At 46.7% G+C, this 16,908-nt stretch overlaps 1 protein-coding gene across 4 annotated transcripts in view; it reads right to left on the bottom strand.

Annotated features, from left to right (window-relative positions):
* LOC310670088 (uncharacterized protein) overlaps positions 1-8,790 on the bottom strand; it is a 46,974-nt gene extending 38,184 nt beyond the window's left edge. Inside the window, exon 1 of one of the 4 annotated variants that reach the window (XM_083424677.1) lies at positions 8,561-8,790. The gene's annotated coding sequence lies outside the window, so the exon portion shown is untranslated. Of the gene's footprint in view, positions 1-7,798; positions 7,922-8,560 lie in introns of those variants that run through there. The other 3 variants (XM_083424679.1, XM_083424680.1, XM_083424678.1) reach the window with 3 other exon arrangements.
* Positions 8,791-16,908: the final 8,118 nt, after the last annotated feature.

The raw sequence follows: 16,908 nt of genomic DNA, 5'->3' as shown, positions 1-16,908 counted from the left end.
GGGGGAGAAGAGCTACGGTTTTGTTATCATATCTGAATTCCACGGCTGAATTGGCTACAACTCCCCTGGAAAGGCTGATTTATGGAGCAACTGGTCTGGGAAAGTTAATGAGCAGACGCTTAGACCGTAATTTATGGGAACTGTTGAAATGGTGCCGCATGCTGTTTGAATAGGACTTTTGGATCAGCGTGAAAACCCACACAGGACTATAATAATGTTTGCTTCAACTCGCTTATGGAGATAACTCAGAGGTTACTAAGAAGAAATGATAACAAGAAGAGGATTGGATGACGGGATTTGTAAAGGATAACAATAAAGAGATGGAAAGATGGGACTTGTGAACATCAAAGCAGCAGAAATATGAGATGATTGGATCCTTTCTGAATTCGAGGCATGGGAACCCCCAACAAAAATTTAAAATTCGGTTAAATATTTGGAGTTTATTATGTATTGGTGTAATTTGGAATTAATGTGATATGATTGGTTTGTTAACTGGAAATTTAAGAAAAAATATTTTTTTAAAAAAAAGACCAACTCCAGCCCAGAAACTCATGTCCCCACTGTGGAAGGATGTGTGAATCCAGAACTGGCCTCCACAGTCACTTACGGACTGTGTTCATGGAAGACAATCTTACTCGGCTATGAGTAATCACCAAAGAAGCTGACAGCTTCAAATCCAGAAGCAAACGCAACCCGCCTCTGCGGGTCGTGATTCGCCGCTTCCGCGTGTGACATCATTTTGCGCATGTGCGAGCGGCAAAACACGGAAGTAACGGAACGCATTCCGTTACTTCCGGGTCGTCGCTGAGCACAACCCGAAAGCACTCAACCTGAAGCACATTTAACCCAAGTTATGAATGTACAATGGGATGCGGGTGGCACTGTGGGTTAAACCACAGAGCCTAGGATTTGCTGATCAGAAGGTCGGCAGTTCGAAAGCACGTCGAAGTGCAAGTAGATAAATAGGCACCGCTTCGGTGGGAAGGTAAACGGCGTTTCCGTGCATTGCTCTGGTTCGCCAAAAGCGGTTTAGTCATGCTGGCCACATGACCCAGAAGCTGTATGCTGGCTCCCTCGGCCAATAAAGCGAGATGAGCACCGCAACCCCAGAGTCGGTAACGACTGGACCTAATGGTCAGGGGTCCCTTCACCTTTACTTTATGACTGTACAATGAAATTAAACGAGCCTTCCCCCTCCCACAAACACTCAATCTCATTGCACTCTGGGTGCTTGCTGCACAACACACCACCTCAGAAGTCAGTTGCGCTATGTTATTTTCCATTCAACAGCCTAACAGCCCAAGGATAGAAGCTATTTTTTAGCCTGTTGGTACAGCTGATTATACTTCTATATCTCCTGCTTGAGGGTATAAGATTAAAGAGGTGATGGCCGGGGTGTGAGTCATCCCTGATCCCTCTGTAAAAAGATAACAGTAAAGGACCCCTGGATGGTTAAGTGCAGTCAAATCCAACTATGGGGTTGCAGCACTCATCTCGTTTTCAGGTCAAGGGAGCCAGCACTGGTCTGTAGACAGATTTCCGGGTCATATGGCCAGCATGACTAAACCGCTTCTGGCGCAACGGAACACCGTGAAGGAAGCCAGAGCTCATGGAAACGTTGTTTACCTTCCCACCACAGCGGTACCTATTTATCTACTTGCACTGGAGTATTTTCAAACTGTTAGGTTGGCAGGAACTGGGATAGAACGGGAGCTCACCCCATCGCGGGGATTTAAACCACTAACCTTCTGATTGGCAAGCCCGAGAGACTCAGTGCTTTAGAACACAGCACCACCCACGTCTCTATGTATCCCAATGTATTTGTGTCTGAACTAGCCTGAAAACTGGAACTTATTCTTTTTACCTTGGGAAAGACTGAAGAGAAGTCACCAGATTTTCCCGCACCACCCTCAGGTGTAAAACCGCGCCAAAAACCACAAATCAAACGAGGGATAAAAGGGGTGAAACCCAATCCATCCCTTGGTACAAATAGGACTTACGAGCACCCACAAACGCTAGGGGTGTGAAGTCACACAACAGCTTGGGGTTCCGACTCCCATGAGGCTGGACAGTGGGAAAGACCTGACCCACACCCATATTCTCTTTGACCCCGAAACACACTGCCCTCTGGCCTGGTATGCCTTGCAGAAGGGTGTGTGTGGAATGGTCTGTGGCAGTTGCCCCGCCGGAGGAGCCAGAGCAGCGGAGGACCGTGTGCCAACGGACCAGTTTTATACACCCTTTTCTTTCTTCCCTTCTTTCCCTCCCCCCCACTTGCGGCCAGAGAGGTTGGTGGCGGCTGCCCCGCCAGGAAGGCTGGATCTATAGGCAGGGATGAGCCACATGCTGTTCGCGCGAGTCTTATTCCCCTCAGTCTATTGTTTTCTTTGGTTTTCCTCTCCCCCCACCCCAATTTCCTTTCCGTTTCCCCTTTCTTTTTTCTAAACCCAAGAGGGCTGGGTTCGCAGGTCAAGAAATGCTGTGCACCAGCTAATCAGCCCACTTGCCATCTCTCCCCTCAATGAAGTGCAAGGGTAGCAACCACCACTGACAGGCTCCTTGGCCCCCAGACCAGCTGAGGCCCAACCCGTGACAGCTGATTTGGGTGAAAATCATGTCCTTGAACCCACTGCCCAGCCCCAATAGAGGGCCAGGTCCTCTAAAAAAAATATTTTAAAAAAAAATTATTTTAACTTTTTTACACATGCATACGCGCACCCCCCTTTCCCCCATATAGCTATATAGTGTTTTATCATTTTTAAATTATTATTAATACAGTGGACGCTCAGGTTGCGAACGTGATCCGTGCGGGATGCACGTTCGCAACCCGCAGCGCCACGTCTGCGCACATGCGGGTTGCAATTCGGCACTTATGTGCTTCTGCACATGCGCAACCGCTGAAACCCAGAAGTAACCCGTTCTGGTACTTCCGTGTTTTGGCGGGTCCATAACCCAAAAAAACGCAATCTGAAGTGCCAGTACCCCGAGGTATGACTGTATTCTGCTGGGAGCCGCCCAGAGTGGCTAGGGAAACCCAGCCAGATGGCCAGGGTATAAATTATTGTTATTGTTGTTATTTTGTGCGTGTGTAATTTGCTCCCGCCACCCTCTCTGGTCCCACCCCGTCGTTGATTCCTTTATGTGTCTTGTTTGTCGGTTGGTATGTTTGTTTGCCTGTCCCTCACTTGACTACCACACGTGATGCAGCCACTGCGCCCCAGGCAAAGTCCACGAACCAACCAGTCTACTCCTGGAAAAAACCACCCAAGAGAAGAAAGAGCAGCATATAGACACACAGGAAAAAAACTATAGTGGACCCTCGGGTTACGTTACCTTCGGGTAACATAAACTTTGGGTTGTGAATGTAGCAAAACCGGATGTGTTTGCCACTTGCACATGCGCAGAACAGGCACCTCGGTTACAGATTCCGTTCGTAACCGGGGGTACCACCGTACACAAAACCAACACCAGTAATCAAGATGTCTAGGAATCACAGCCCAAACATGACAAAGATATTTGCCTGATCCAAATGCTCTGAGAAAGCCACCAATCAATACAGCAAGGAAACCCTCTGGGACTGTCTCACACGAGGAAGATTCCCCTTCCATCAGATGAGCCAATACAGGCAACTCCCCATTTTAGGCAATTATGTGTATGCGGGGGGGGGGGGGGTGACCCAACATCAATGGGTCTAGAGCCTGCCCGTCCCTGTTGTAGCTGAGTGGTTGGAACCACAAACTTGAAACAACTTCTGGAGATGCTACAGCAGTACATGAGGAATGAAGATCAGCTTCAAAGGCCAGCCAGGAAATGCCCACTCTATAAAAGCAAGCAGCTTTTCAAGATATTTATTAACCATCCAGAACCCAAAATCTTTGAAGAAAGGATCTGCTATCCCTGAAACAAGAGCCAAGATTGTGCCAAACACTGAAAAAAACAAAATGATAACTTAAACCTGATTTGTAAGAGGATAGGAAAAACAAATTAAATTCCAGTGTGCTCTGCCTATTAATCAGCCTGGCGCACAGCTGAATACTTGAGATAAGAGGGATTACAAAAGTCCACAAAAGGCAGCAACGTTTCTCCCCACCTAGTTTTCTTTTCCCTTAATCAGAGTTATCTCTTGTATTCCTTGCCAAGAGCCCAAAGGCAGGAGCTTGCCAGAAAGCAACTTGCTCTGAGTCAGCCAGTCACAAAATGGCCGCTCACTAAGTCAGTTGCAAAATGGCCGCTCACTAATCAAGGCACAATTGTGTTCTGAAGCCTTATGAGCCTCTAGCTATCTGCATACAGAAAGCAACAAGCTTTCATCAAGGCTACCAAATCCTCAGGGGTTTGAACTGCAAGCTACAAATGTTTTAAAATAAACATTTTAAGTAAATTTAGCACTGAAAACAAATGCTCCAGTGAAACATCAGGAGGGAAAAAAAATTATATAGAGTTTGATGGGGACTGAATTTTGAAGTTTCTACATGCAAAGTGTCTACTCTACTCTTCAATTTTGCAGGCAGTTCAATGCTAACCACATTGCTTAAACAACAACCAGTTAATTCAAAAGGACTAAACTTGCCTTTTATAGCACATGCTTAGCTATATTCCCTAAAAAACAAAATGCACACAGGCCCAGGCAGCGGCACAGCATGGGGGGGGGGGGGCTGCGCAGCCCCGGGCACATTTTTTAGAGGGGGCAAATCCAGGCACGCACCCCAGGCTCCCTCACTGGGCCTGGCTCCAGCGCGCAACTCGCACCCACCCGCAGCAGCTCCGGTCCTGGGTCAGATCCAGATCTGACTCGAGAGGCGGAAAGGAGGAGGAGAATCACGGTACTACTTCCACCCCCATCCAGTGCCATGTGAATGTGCTGCGGAGGCAGCATTCTCACACCCAGCCGCGTTGGGCACAGCGGGCTCTTTCTGCACCCCTGGGGGGAGTGTATCCGGTGTGCCAGACCCAGACTATCTGAAAGACCGTATTCTCCCTTATAAACCTGTGGAAACTCAGGATGCCCTTCTCCCAGTTCCACCACCCTTACAGACAGGGGTGGCCAGATCCATTTTGCCACTTGTGGTGAAACGGGAATTGCCATCTCCTTCGCTTGCCCCACCGCTGCACCCCAGCTCTCACTGAACTTGGCAGGAGCCAGAGCACTCATCTGTGTCGCTCAGCTTCTCCACTGGGGGGGGGGAGGAGCAGCAACGCTGCACACTGGAACACCTCCCTCTCAGCAGCCCATGCATGTGCTGCCTGGGGTGGGCACTTCACCTCGTCTCATGAACGGGTGAGCTCTGCTTAACGGCACACTTTGTGGGGACACAGGGATGCTTTCAGACTTTGGAGCGCCCTTCTTCGAGAAGGTAGACTGGCTCCCTCCTTTTTGTCCTTCCGCCGGCAAGCAAGAACTGTTTTATTCCAACAAGCCGTTAGGAATGAACTGTTTTCTTAAAGAAAGGGCTTTTAATAGTGCTGTGCTGTTTTTAGTATCTTTATGTTGCTAGATTCGTTTTTAATAAAGCCGTACCTCATGTTGGGTCCACTTCAGGTTGCGTTTTTTTGGGCTGCGGACTGCCGAAACCCGGAAGTACCGGAACGGGTTACTTCTGGGTTTCGGCAGTCACGCATGTGCTGAATCGCAAAATCGCGCTTTGCGCATGCGCCGAATTGCAACCCGCGTATGCGCAGACATGGGTTGCGAACGCGCATCCCGTATGGATCACGTTCGCAACCCGATTGTCTACTGTACTCTTTTGATTCCATAAGAGACTTAGCCCAAATTAAAACGGCACTGATAAAAGACAAAAAGCTAAAACTCGTAAAAGATCATGATTTACAGTGGTACCTCGGGATGCGAACGGGATCTGTTCTGGAGCCCCGTTCGCATACCGAACGGAACATAAGACGCGACGGCGCATTTCGCCCACCGCTTCCGCGCATGATGTCATTTTGACCGTCTTTGCATGCGCGAGCAGTGAAACCCGGAAGTAACGCGCTCCGTTACTTCCGGGTCGCTGCGGAGCGCAACCCGGAAATACTTATCCTGAAGTGTATTTATCCCGAGGTATGACTGTAGGCCACATGACTCGGAAGCTGTACGCCAGCTCCCTCGGCCAATAAAGCGAGATGAGCGCTGCAACCCCGGAGTCAGTCACGACTGCACCTAATGGTCAGGGGCCCCCTTTACCCTTTACCTATGACTGTAGTTACTTTTTACCTATGATCTTTTACGAGTTTTTAGCTTTTTTAAAAATCTGTGCAAGTATTGTATAAGGTAAAGGGACCCCTGACCATTAGGTTCAGTCGTGACTGACTCTGGGGTTGCGGCGCTAATCTCACTTTATTGGCTGAGGGAGCCAGCGTACAGCTTCCGGGTCATGTGGCCAGCATGACTACGTCACTTCTGGCAAACCAGAGCAGCGCATGGAAACACTGTTTACCTTCCCGCCGGAGCGGTACCTATTTATCTACTTGCACTTTGAATTGCTTTTGAACTGCTAGGTGGGCAGGAGCTGGGACCGAGCCATGGGAGCTCACCCCGTTGCGGGGATTCGAACCGCCGACCTTCTGATCGGCAAGTCTGAGACTCTGTGGTTTAACCCACAGTGCCACCCACGTCCCATTGTACAGTCATACCTCGGGTTAAATGTGCTTCAGGTTGAGCGCTTTCGGTTTGCGCTCCGCGGCGACCCGAAAGTAACGGAACGCGTTAGTTCCGGGTTTTGCCGCTCACACATGTGCAGAGCGTCAAAATGACGTCACACGCATGTGCGGAAGCGGCAAATCACGACCCGCAGACACGGGTAGTGTTTGCTTCTGGATGTGAACGAGGCTCCGGAATGGATCCCGTTCATATCCAGAGGTACCACTGTACACTGGTTGTACAGTGACACTAAAGGTATTATTATTACTACTATCATCGTATTATTATTGCGATGATCTTTTACGAGTTTTTAGCTTTTTCCTTTTATCTGTGCAATTATTGTATACCGATGATCTTTTACGAGTTTTTAAAGGTAAAAGGTAAAGGTACCCCTGCCCGTACGGGCCAGTCTTGCCAGACTCTAGGGTTGTGCGCTCATCTCACTCTATAGGCCGGGAGCCAGCGCTGTCCGAAGACACTTCCGGGTCACGTGGCCAGCGTGACAAGCTGCATCTGGCGAGCCAGCGCAGCACACGGAACGCCGTTTACCTTCCCGCTGGTAAGCGGTCCCTATTTATCTACTTGCACCCGGGGGTGCTTTCGAACTGCTAGGTTGGCAGGCGCTGGGACCGAACGACGGGAGCGCACCCCGCCGCGGGGATTCGAACTGCCGACCTTTCGATCCGGAAGTCCTAGGTGCTGAGGCTTTAACCCACAGCGCCACCCGCGTCCCTTTACGAGTTTTTAGCTTTCTGTATTTTATCTGTGCCGCTTTAATTTGTGTTATGTCTCCTCGAGTCCCGGGGTGCGGGTAAAAGCGGGATATAAATACAGTATGCTTAACATTCTCCTGGGGGTCTGCTTAGGATTGCAAACTTAGCTATGGATATGAATTGCCATCTTTTACTTGTTTACTCAGAAGTATGTCTTAAGAGCCCTGGCTCACCTAGTCTAGCATCTTGGTTCTCAAGCTCCTGATATTTAGGAGGAACCCCGGTTGGTTAGAGCATGATGTTGATGACGCCATTTGCAGGTTTGATCCCTCACATAACCGAGCCCCACAGATGCAAGCTTGCAAAGAACAGCCTTCAAGTTCCTATTCAAGTGTTTAATATGATGATCACTAGTAATACGAGTTGTAGTAGTAATAATAATGTTTATTACCTGCCCTTCGCCAGATAGTCCCAGGGCGGCTTACAGCAAATATGAATTACAGCTTAGGGAAGGTTCCAGAAAATTAGGTCAGCTTTCGCACGGCAGTGTCACGTGGGTGGCAGTTTCCTTCCTTAAAAAAAAAATCCGCATCCAGCGCGCGCCATTTTATGTGCTCCCAAAGCTCCTGGGACCGTTTTCTACTCCTTTAGCGTAGCTGTTTCTAAAAGGGAAATCGCGAGAAACAAATTAGTAGGGCAAGTGAGCGCCTTTCTTTCCGCAAAGGAAAATCCTCTGGGGTTTTTCCGCAAAGGAAAAAAACCAAAGCAAAATAAAATCCTATTTTTACCCGCCCTCCCGCGCTGCTCGCGCCTTCTCCGAGAGACACACACACACACAAAGAAACAAGGGGACCGATTCAGCCACATAAAAAGAAAAAGGCTTGTCGGTTTCAGCGGCAAAGATCTGAGCGCCTTCAAATCGTTTTCGCGTTAAAATCGATGGGATGCTAAAGCCCAACCTCCCTCCCTCCTTCCTCGCATCTCAAAACTACTGGCGATCTTGCATTTTTCCGGGAGGGGTAGCGCCCTGTTAAATCTATTTTTATTTTTTAAAATAGTATTTTATTTTATTTTGAATAAAGGCTGCACAAAATAAAGAGGGGGCAAATGCTCCATGAAACCAGGCTGAAGCCGCTCGAGTCTTGCATTGTTAAGTCTCCCCAGCCGTTTCCCCGCAGCCCGCCTAAAAAAAATGACCCCCAAAAAGCCTTACTTGGTCGCCTCCGGAGGAGATTCCCAGGCTCGCGATTTCACCAGGTTTCTAGCCCGACAGCGTCTTGCAAACTCGCGCCTTTATGCAGGGGGGGGGGACCAACTTCTCGTCTAGCTAGCAGGAATTAAAAAGACCCTCCCATCTTGCATCTCGAAATACATAATATGAAAAAGACTTGGCGACGTTCCCAGGCACGCCGGTCCGCCTTCGCCCGGAGCATGTTGGGAATTGTAGTGCCGCACAGCGCCAACTACAGGACGGCGAAGGGGCCAAACTTCCGGAGCCCAAGGAGGAGAAGATGACAGAATCATAGAATTGGAGTGCTGAAAGGGACCGCAATCTAGTGACATCTGCTGAACAGGTACAGAAATCGAAACCATGTGGAAACCATGCTCTTTTAATATTTTATTTATGCGCAAGTACACAAACACATGGGTGTTTGTGTTTGTTTGTTTGTTTGTTTGTTTGTTTAAATAAAACAGCATGTGGCAAATATGAATTAAGCCATATTCCAGATTTATTTCAAAGCAGAACACAAGTGCTGCCAGTATAATAGAAAGCCGTTGGTGGAAGTAACTGTGTGGGGTAATGGTTCATATTGGGCTAGGGTGGACTGACACAGCAATAAACTGAAAGCCACCCACCCACCGCAATATCCCAAAAGACACACTTTTAGGCTGGGAAAATTCTTGATAGAAAATGATGAGAAGTGTTATAAAATTGGGAGTATGGTGATAATATCGGGAGCTCCATGGAAAAGATAGGAATGTTACAAAAGAAGGCAAGGTTTGTCAGATTTGCCCACTTTATGGTGGTGGTGGTCTTCTTCTTATAGAATTCCCTCTGAGATCAGGCAGACTTCAACAGGGATGACATTTCAACATCTATTCAAACATACTACTGTAATTATCCAGTGCCTTTGCTGGTGTTGCTGGAGATTGTTATGATCTGAACTCTGGGTTATTATCTGCATCTTTTCATTTTTGTTGGTGATTTTTAAGATTAATGTTACATTACTTCTTCGCCACAGCGCATTGAGGGATGGCCCCAGACTTGGACAGCTTTAAAATATTAGACAAATTCACTGAGGTAAAAGGCTATCAATGGCTACCAGCCATGGTGGCTTTGCTCTGCTTCTGCTGTTGGAGGCAATGATGCTTCTGAATATTATTATTATTATTATTATTATTATTATTATACCAGCTAGGGACGCGGGTGGCGCTGTGGGTAAAAGCCTCAGCTCCTAGGGCTTGCCAATCGAAAGGTCGGCGGTTCGAATCCCCGCGGCGGGGTGCACTCCCGTTGTTCGGTCCTAGCGCCTGCCAACCTAGCAGTTCGAAAGCACTCCCGGGTGCAAGTAGATAAATAGGGACCGCTTTATAGCGGGAAGGTAAACGGTGTTTCCGTGTGCGGCTCTGCCTCGCCAGAGCAGCAATGTCACGCTGGCCACATGACCCGGAAGTGTCTCCGGACAGCGCTGGCCCCCGGCCTCTTGAGTGAGATGGGCGCACAACCCTAGAGTCTGTCAAGACTGGCCCGTACGGGCAGGGGTACCTTTACCTTTATCTTTATTATACCAGCTGGAAACAGCAGGAAGGGAGAGGGCTCTTCAGAGGATCTGTGATTGTAAGCCCTTGAGGATTTTATAACATAGTACAGTGGTACCTCTAGATGCGAACGGGATCCGTTTCGGAGCCCCGTTCGCATCTAGAAGCAAACGTAACCTGTGTCTGCGCGTGCGCGGGTCACGTTTCGGTGCTTCTGCGCATGCACATGATGTTATTTTGAGCGTCTGCGCATGCGCAAGCGGCAAAACCCGGAAGTAACGCGCTCCATTACTTCCGGGTTGCCGCGGAGCGCAACTCGAACGCACTTATTTCGAAGCACATTCAACCCGAGGTATGACTGTAAATGTGATTGTAGTAAAAGTAAAAGTCTTCACATGAGAAGAGAAGACTCCCTGGAAAAGACCCTGATGTTGGGAAAGATGGAGGGCACAAGGAGAAGGGGACGACAGAGGACGAGATGGTTGGATAGTGTTCTCGAGGCTACCAGCATGAGTCTGAACAAACTGCGGGAGGCAGTGGAAGACAGGAGTGCCTGGCGTGCTCTGGTCCTTGGGGTCACAAAGAGTCGGACACGACTAAATGACTAAACAACAACAACAAAAAGTGATTGGTTTACATATGCATTGCTTCCCATAAAATATAACAGTAACATTACGTGTTTTTTAGGGGAGGGCTGCATGCCTGAGCCCCCTTTTAAATCCTGGGTCCACCATGGATTAAATTCCTGGAATAGCCAGGCTAGTTTCCCGTGAGGTAATGGCCCTCTAAACATGGGCCTTTAAGGTAACAAAGGAAATGGCTCTGTGCTAGATCGCAAACGGGTGTGGTCTGCTCCCTTACTTGGTTGATGGTGCAAAAGACAAAGGCCAGAGCTGAATGTGACAGCTGGGCTAGAAGAAGGCAGAAGCCTGATATTGAGATCTCTGCTTGATCCCATACCCTTCTAAAATGTGGGGTTTGGGTGGTATTGGGTTTTTGTTTTTATTTTGATTACCGTATTTTTCACTCCATAGGGCGCACCTGACCATAGAGCGCACCTAGTTTTCAGAGGGGGAAATCAAGGGAAAAAATATGATTCCCCCCCCCCGCCAGCTCTGGGAGCAGCGGACAGGCTTCTCCCTGCTTCTCCCTGCTTTTGCGGGAGGTGGGGGGATTCCCCCATCTCCCACAAAAGCCCACAGGAGCCACGCACCCTTTAAGGAGCACACGGCTCCTGCGGGCTTTTCTACGAGGAGGGAGAAGGGACTGACGCGGCCAAGAGCAGTGCGCTCTTTAAAGGGTGCGCGGCTCCTGCGGGCTTTTCTACGAGGTGAGGGAATTCCCCCACCTCCCGCAGAAGCCCGCAGAAGCCATGCGCTCTTTAAATGGGCTGCGCAGCTTCTGCTAGCTTTTCTAGGAAGTGGGGGAATTCCCCCACCTCCCGCAGAAGCCGTGCGCTCTTTAAAGGGTGCGTGGCTCCTGTGGGCTTTTCTACGAGGTGGGAGAAGGGACTGGTGCGGCTAGTCAGTCCCTTCTCCCTCCTGGGGAAAAGCCCGCAAGAGCCGCACGGAGCTTGTGTGTGGCTCTTGGGGGCTTTCCCCACCTGCCTCCCCCCTGCATTCGCTCCATAGGACGCACACACATTTCCCCTTGCTTTTTAGGAGGGAAAAAGTGTGTTGTATAGAGCGAAAAATACGGTATATGTTTTGTGGATTTGATTTTGTTCTGAGAGCCGCCCTGAGACCTCCAGGTATAGGGCGGTATATAAATTCAAATAATAATAATAATAATAATAAAGTGTTTGCTGCCAGGGCTTTGACTATAGGAGAAGCAAGACCTTCTGGGGTGTGTTCATACTGTGAGTTCCTCCACCAAAAACCATAGATCATAAAGAAACCACAGTGTCCACTGCCCCCTCACTCTAGGAATGTTCCTGGAAACCCTAGGATCTATAACCACTCGAAGATTGGGGTCCATTCACAGCCGAGTCCCTTTACGCACCAGCAACAATGAGTGACACCCAGCTAGAGATGGCAAGGCCTGGAAAAAACCCTGGAGAAATTGGGTGGGGGGGAACCAGGTTATTTCCCTTTTCTCCCAAAGCTGATTTTCCGGAAAAATTGAAAAAAATAGTTTGATATAGTTTGAATATTCCACACATTATTTCCCACCTCAATTTTTCCTAAAAAAATGGCTTTGGAAAAAACCTGGAAAAACTTGTCCGTCCGCCCCCCCCCCCCCCATTTTTCCATTTTTTGCACACATACTTTGGAGCTCCCTGCTCTCACTGTACGCTTTCTGGCAACTGCTCAAAACATTTTTGTTAGGGCCAGCCCATCTGAACATGTAGAAGCTGCATGTGATTTACATCTTTTTAACCACTGCTGACTCTTAAATACCTGCTTTTAACTGTGTTTTATCAATCATTTTAATATTCTGTTGTATGTTTTTGTAAACTGTTTAGAAAGCTCTCTTACCATCATGCAGTTTATAATATATAATAACAAATTCAATTAAAAACACACACACTCCTTTTCCTTTCAGAGTTTGAGCCTTAGTGCAACATACTATTCAGTACAGTGGATGCTCGGGATGCGAACGTGATCTGTGTGGGATGAACGTTCGCAACCCGCAGCGGCGTGTCTGTGCAGGTTGGGATTTGGCTCTTCTGCGCATGCGCAACCCCCGAAATCCGGAAGTAACCTGTTCCAGTATTTCTGGGTTTCGGCGGGTCCGTAACCTGGAAAAATGCAACCTGAAGTGTCTGTAACCCGAGGTATGACTGTAACTGGATGTTGGTTACCTCTGGGCCTGGCATGCAAAAAAATTGCCTTATGCTTTGCCCTGGCTGTCCTCACGTAGAGATGGAAAGGCCTGGGGAAAAACCCAAAGCCGTTTTTTATAAGTCCATGGGGAGAAATGACAAAGAGGAAGAGCAAGAAGAAATTGAAAATGATAGCAGTAGTTCAGAAAATGAGATAGAATAAACTGCATGTATATGTTGTGTCTTCCGGGTTTGTTGTTGTTTTAAAAAAAACACTACTCAAAGGGTAGACCTTCTATGGAGCTTAAATATTGAGGTGGACCTTAACTTTATTTGCTGTTGGTGCTAAGGGGCAAATATGATTATTTTTTATGTTGATGGTTTCTTGCTTTTTTTGTTGCTTTTGCGGGAAAGGGGGTGGTTACCTGTTTTATTGCAAGCATAATGCAATCATACCTCATGTTACGTCAGCTTCATGTTACATTCTTTCAGGTTACATCCCACGGCGACCTGGAAGTACCAGAAGGGGTTACTTCCGGGTTTTGACGCTCGTGCATGCGCAGACACACAAAATGACGTCACGCGCATTCGCAGAAGCGGCGAGTCGCAACTCGCGCATGCACAGATGCGGCGCTGCAGGTTGCGTTCTCTTCATGTTGCGAAAGGGCCTATGGAACATACCCCGTTCGCAACCACAGGTACCATTGTACTTTTATCTACACTGTGTTTCACGCAGTTTGTAAAACTACTCCACACTGAACTTTTTTTCAATTTTTCCAAAATTTTCCGGAAAAAAGCAGGGGGTGGGGGATGACGTTTGTTTCTCATGGCTTCAAAATTCCCGGAAATTTTACATCTCTACACCCGAAAATTATTTAACAATCAACTTTTTATTTCTAGCTCAAGCAGGAAAACTTACCGCAAGAAATCAGGGAAACTGATCAGAGGTTGAAGTTTGATCTTTGTTTACCTAGATTATATAGCAATACAGGTCAGACACGCGAGGAACTCAGTAGTGTGATCCAACTGTTACCCGAACCGCAAAAGATAGGTGTTTTCAAACCTGAGCTATGTTGGAGTAACTGGACATGGGAAGGGGTTAATTTCCTTCATGGTCATAAATCACTCCTTGGATAAGAATCAGAGGCACAAGAACAGTCAAGTCAGTTGCTATGGTAACAGCCCAGGGCCCTGGCTGTATAAAGTGATTAATGTATGCCAGCTCAGTAGTGTCTGCTGTTACGTCTTGAATTGCTGAACGTAGGAGCAACAGAGATACTTTGTACTGGTATGCATCACTACATATTTATATCTGCAAAACCCTGTGAATATATTTCTACGTCCAGACTGTTTTACTGATCTTCATCTTCTGCAGCAGTAGACCATCAGAATGTTTTTCAGCTTCTGTGTGGCGAGTGGTTTCGTAAGCAACTTTTACTGCATGGGTATCTCACCCGAGACTCCCAAGAAGCTTCAGAAACAAACGACGCAAATCTCAAAAGGCAAAAAGGTTTCTCGCAACAATCTAGGCACAGCCTGGGCCTTATAACCCAACGTTGGAGAGAAGTTTGGAAGAGAGACGCCTCTTCTCCAGTAGCAGAGTGTATCACAATGGCAATTTCTACCAAGCACATTAAAACTCAGTTTGTTTTACATCTGCCATCAGTTACTGTAAAATAAATGTTCCCTGCAGAAATGTTGTTTTTGTTGTGGGCACCCGTCTGTCTCAAGAGACAAAAGATGCATGTGCGCAACAAAGGAGAAGGAGAAGCGAGCAGGCGTGAGGTGGGAGTGGGGAGGTGAGGTGTACGCAGACAGAAAGGCCAGGAGAGAGAGAGAGAGAGAGAGAGAGAGAGAGAGAGAAGCCCAGCGTGCTCTGACTGGCTCCTCAGAAAAAGAACTTTTGCCTCTGTTCCCCCCCCCTTAAACTCCCCTTCCCGCGTCCAGTTGTCCACCTCCTTCCACACATGCACCCCACTTGTGCTCTTTGTCCCTCCAATTTGAGTGTTAATTCGGCCTGTATTTGGCTGGTTTGGACGGTGCTGCTGCTGCCCTGAGCAGACAATGCACACATCACTGGCCCGCTTCAGAGCTGCTTTCTTTAGACTGGCTGTCACCCGGAGGAGAAACAGCACCTGGCAAGAGCTCCGCAGCTCAGCCACCCTCCACTAGCCCAGCCAGTGATAGGAAGCATTCTTCTTGGGTTGGGTGGTGTCAGGAATGAGCCAGCTCCAAGCAAAGGTTTGCAGCCAACTGCAGAAAGCAGCCAGGAACTGAGAGGCTTGGATGTTAGTCATGCAGGGGAGAACCGGCAGCTGCAGACTTTGGCTCTTCCTTAAAAAACACACACCATATATTAGCAGTTTCAACATAACAAATTATCAAACCATATAGTCGCTTACATTATTTTTCCTCCTTTCCCCCCTCCCTTCCTCCCTTCCTCCCTTCCATCCTTCCCCCCCCACCAAGGACTTCCCTCAGCTCCTCCCTCTGATTTCTCAGCACATATTGTTCTCTGCATTTTATAAAGTTGTCCATATCCTTACATTATCTATCTAACATGTTATCAGCCAATACATTTGTGTATGTTTATTCAAAGCCTGCCAAGGAGTCCAGTTCATTTTGTTGTCTTTTTAGATAATTTGTAAAAAGCTCCCGTTCTTCCTTAAAGTCATAGTTGTCCTTGTCCCACAATTTGTATGTCAATTTAGCCAACTCTTCATAGCTCATCAGTTTTTCTTGCCACTGTTCTTTCGTTGGGATTTCCTCATTCTTCCATCCTTCTTCTATCAAGACTCTTGCCGCTTTTGTAGCATACATAAATGAATTCTTTGTTTTTCTTGGCAGGTCTTGTCCTGCAATCCCTAACAAAATTGCTTCTGGTTTTTTTTTTACAAATGTCATTTAAAACATTTTTTTCAATTCATTATATATCATTTCCCTTTTTTTTTTAAATTTCTCTACATTCCCACCACATATATGATAAAAAGTCCCTTCTTTTTTTTAACATTTCCAACATATATTTGACTCGGTTTTATACATTTTTGTAATCTGTACTGGCGTAGTATACCATATATACATCATTTTCATATAATTTTATTTCAAGAGAGATTTCAAGTTTACTTCCCACAGTTTTTCCCAAGTTTTTCCTCAAATTGTATATTATTGTATATTATGTCCTATATCCTGTGCCCATTTGATCATAACTGATTTGACTTCCTCATCTTTTGTTTCCCATTCTAGCAAAATACTATATGCTTTCTTCAGCAGCTTCCCTTCTTCTATAACTTCCTATTGAAATATATAAATTGTATAACTAAACCCCTTCTTATGATCTTCCTTCTACATCTCATGTAATTGTCTGTAGTGTAACCAACTCTGAAAATGGTCTTTAATTTCCTCATAGTCTTTTAGCTTCCATTTCCCTTCTTGATCCTTCAACAATTCTCTATATGTAGGCCACTTTTTTTGCCAAGCGGTTTGAGTAACAAAGCTTCAATTGGTGATGCCCACTGGGGTGTTTTTTGTTCTATTAAGTCTTTGTATCTCTCCCACACCCTCATTAGAATCATTTTTTGGTCTGCAAATTCAAGTAATTCTGTTTCCAATTTTAAAAAATATATGATTTTTTTTCTCATTGGGGGCATAAATTCCCACCAACATCACCTTCTCTCCTTGGATTTTTATTTGTATTATTAAGATTCTGCCTTTCTCATCTTTTTGAATCAATTTGGGTTCTAGTGCAGGATTAATATAACAAACTACTCCTCTCTTTTTTGCATTATCTGCTGAGATGAAATCCAATCCTAATTTTTTATTAATTAATACTCTTTTATGCTATCTTGCAATATGTGCTTCCTGAAAACAAATTATATCCAACTTTTGTTTTAAAATTACATGTTGAGTCCTGTTACGTTTAGCTTTGTTATTAAAACCATTAACATTCCAACTTAATATTTTAAGATTGGCCATTGTCAGAGTCACTTACAATATCTGTTTTTCCACCTGTTGCTCCTTCCAGTGATAGCCACTCCAAA

Source organism: Podarcis tiliguerta, assembly GCF_965153285.1.
Source record: "Podarcis tiliguerta genome assembly, chromosome: 2".
Taxonomy (NCBI): Eukaryota; Metazoa; Chordata; class Lepidosauria; order Squamata; family Lacertidae; genus Podarcis; species Podarcis tiliguerta.
The sequence above is the reverse complement of the archived record's forward strand: the minus strand, read 5'-3'. Positions and strand labels throughout refer to the sequence as shown.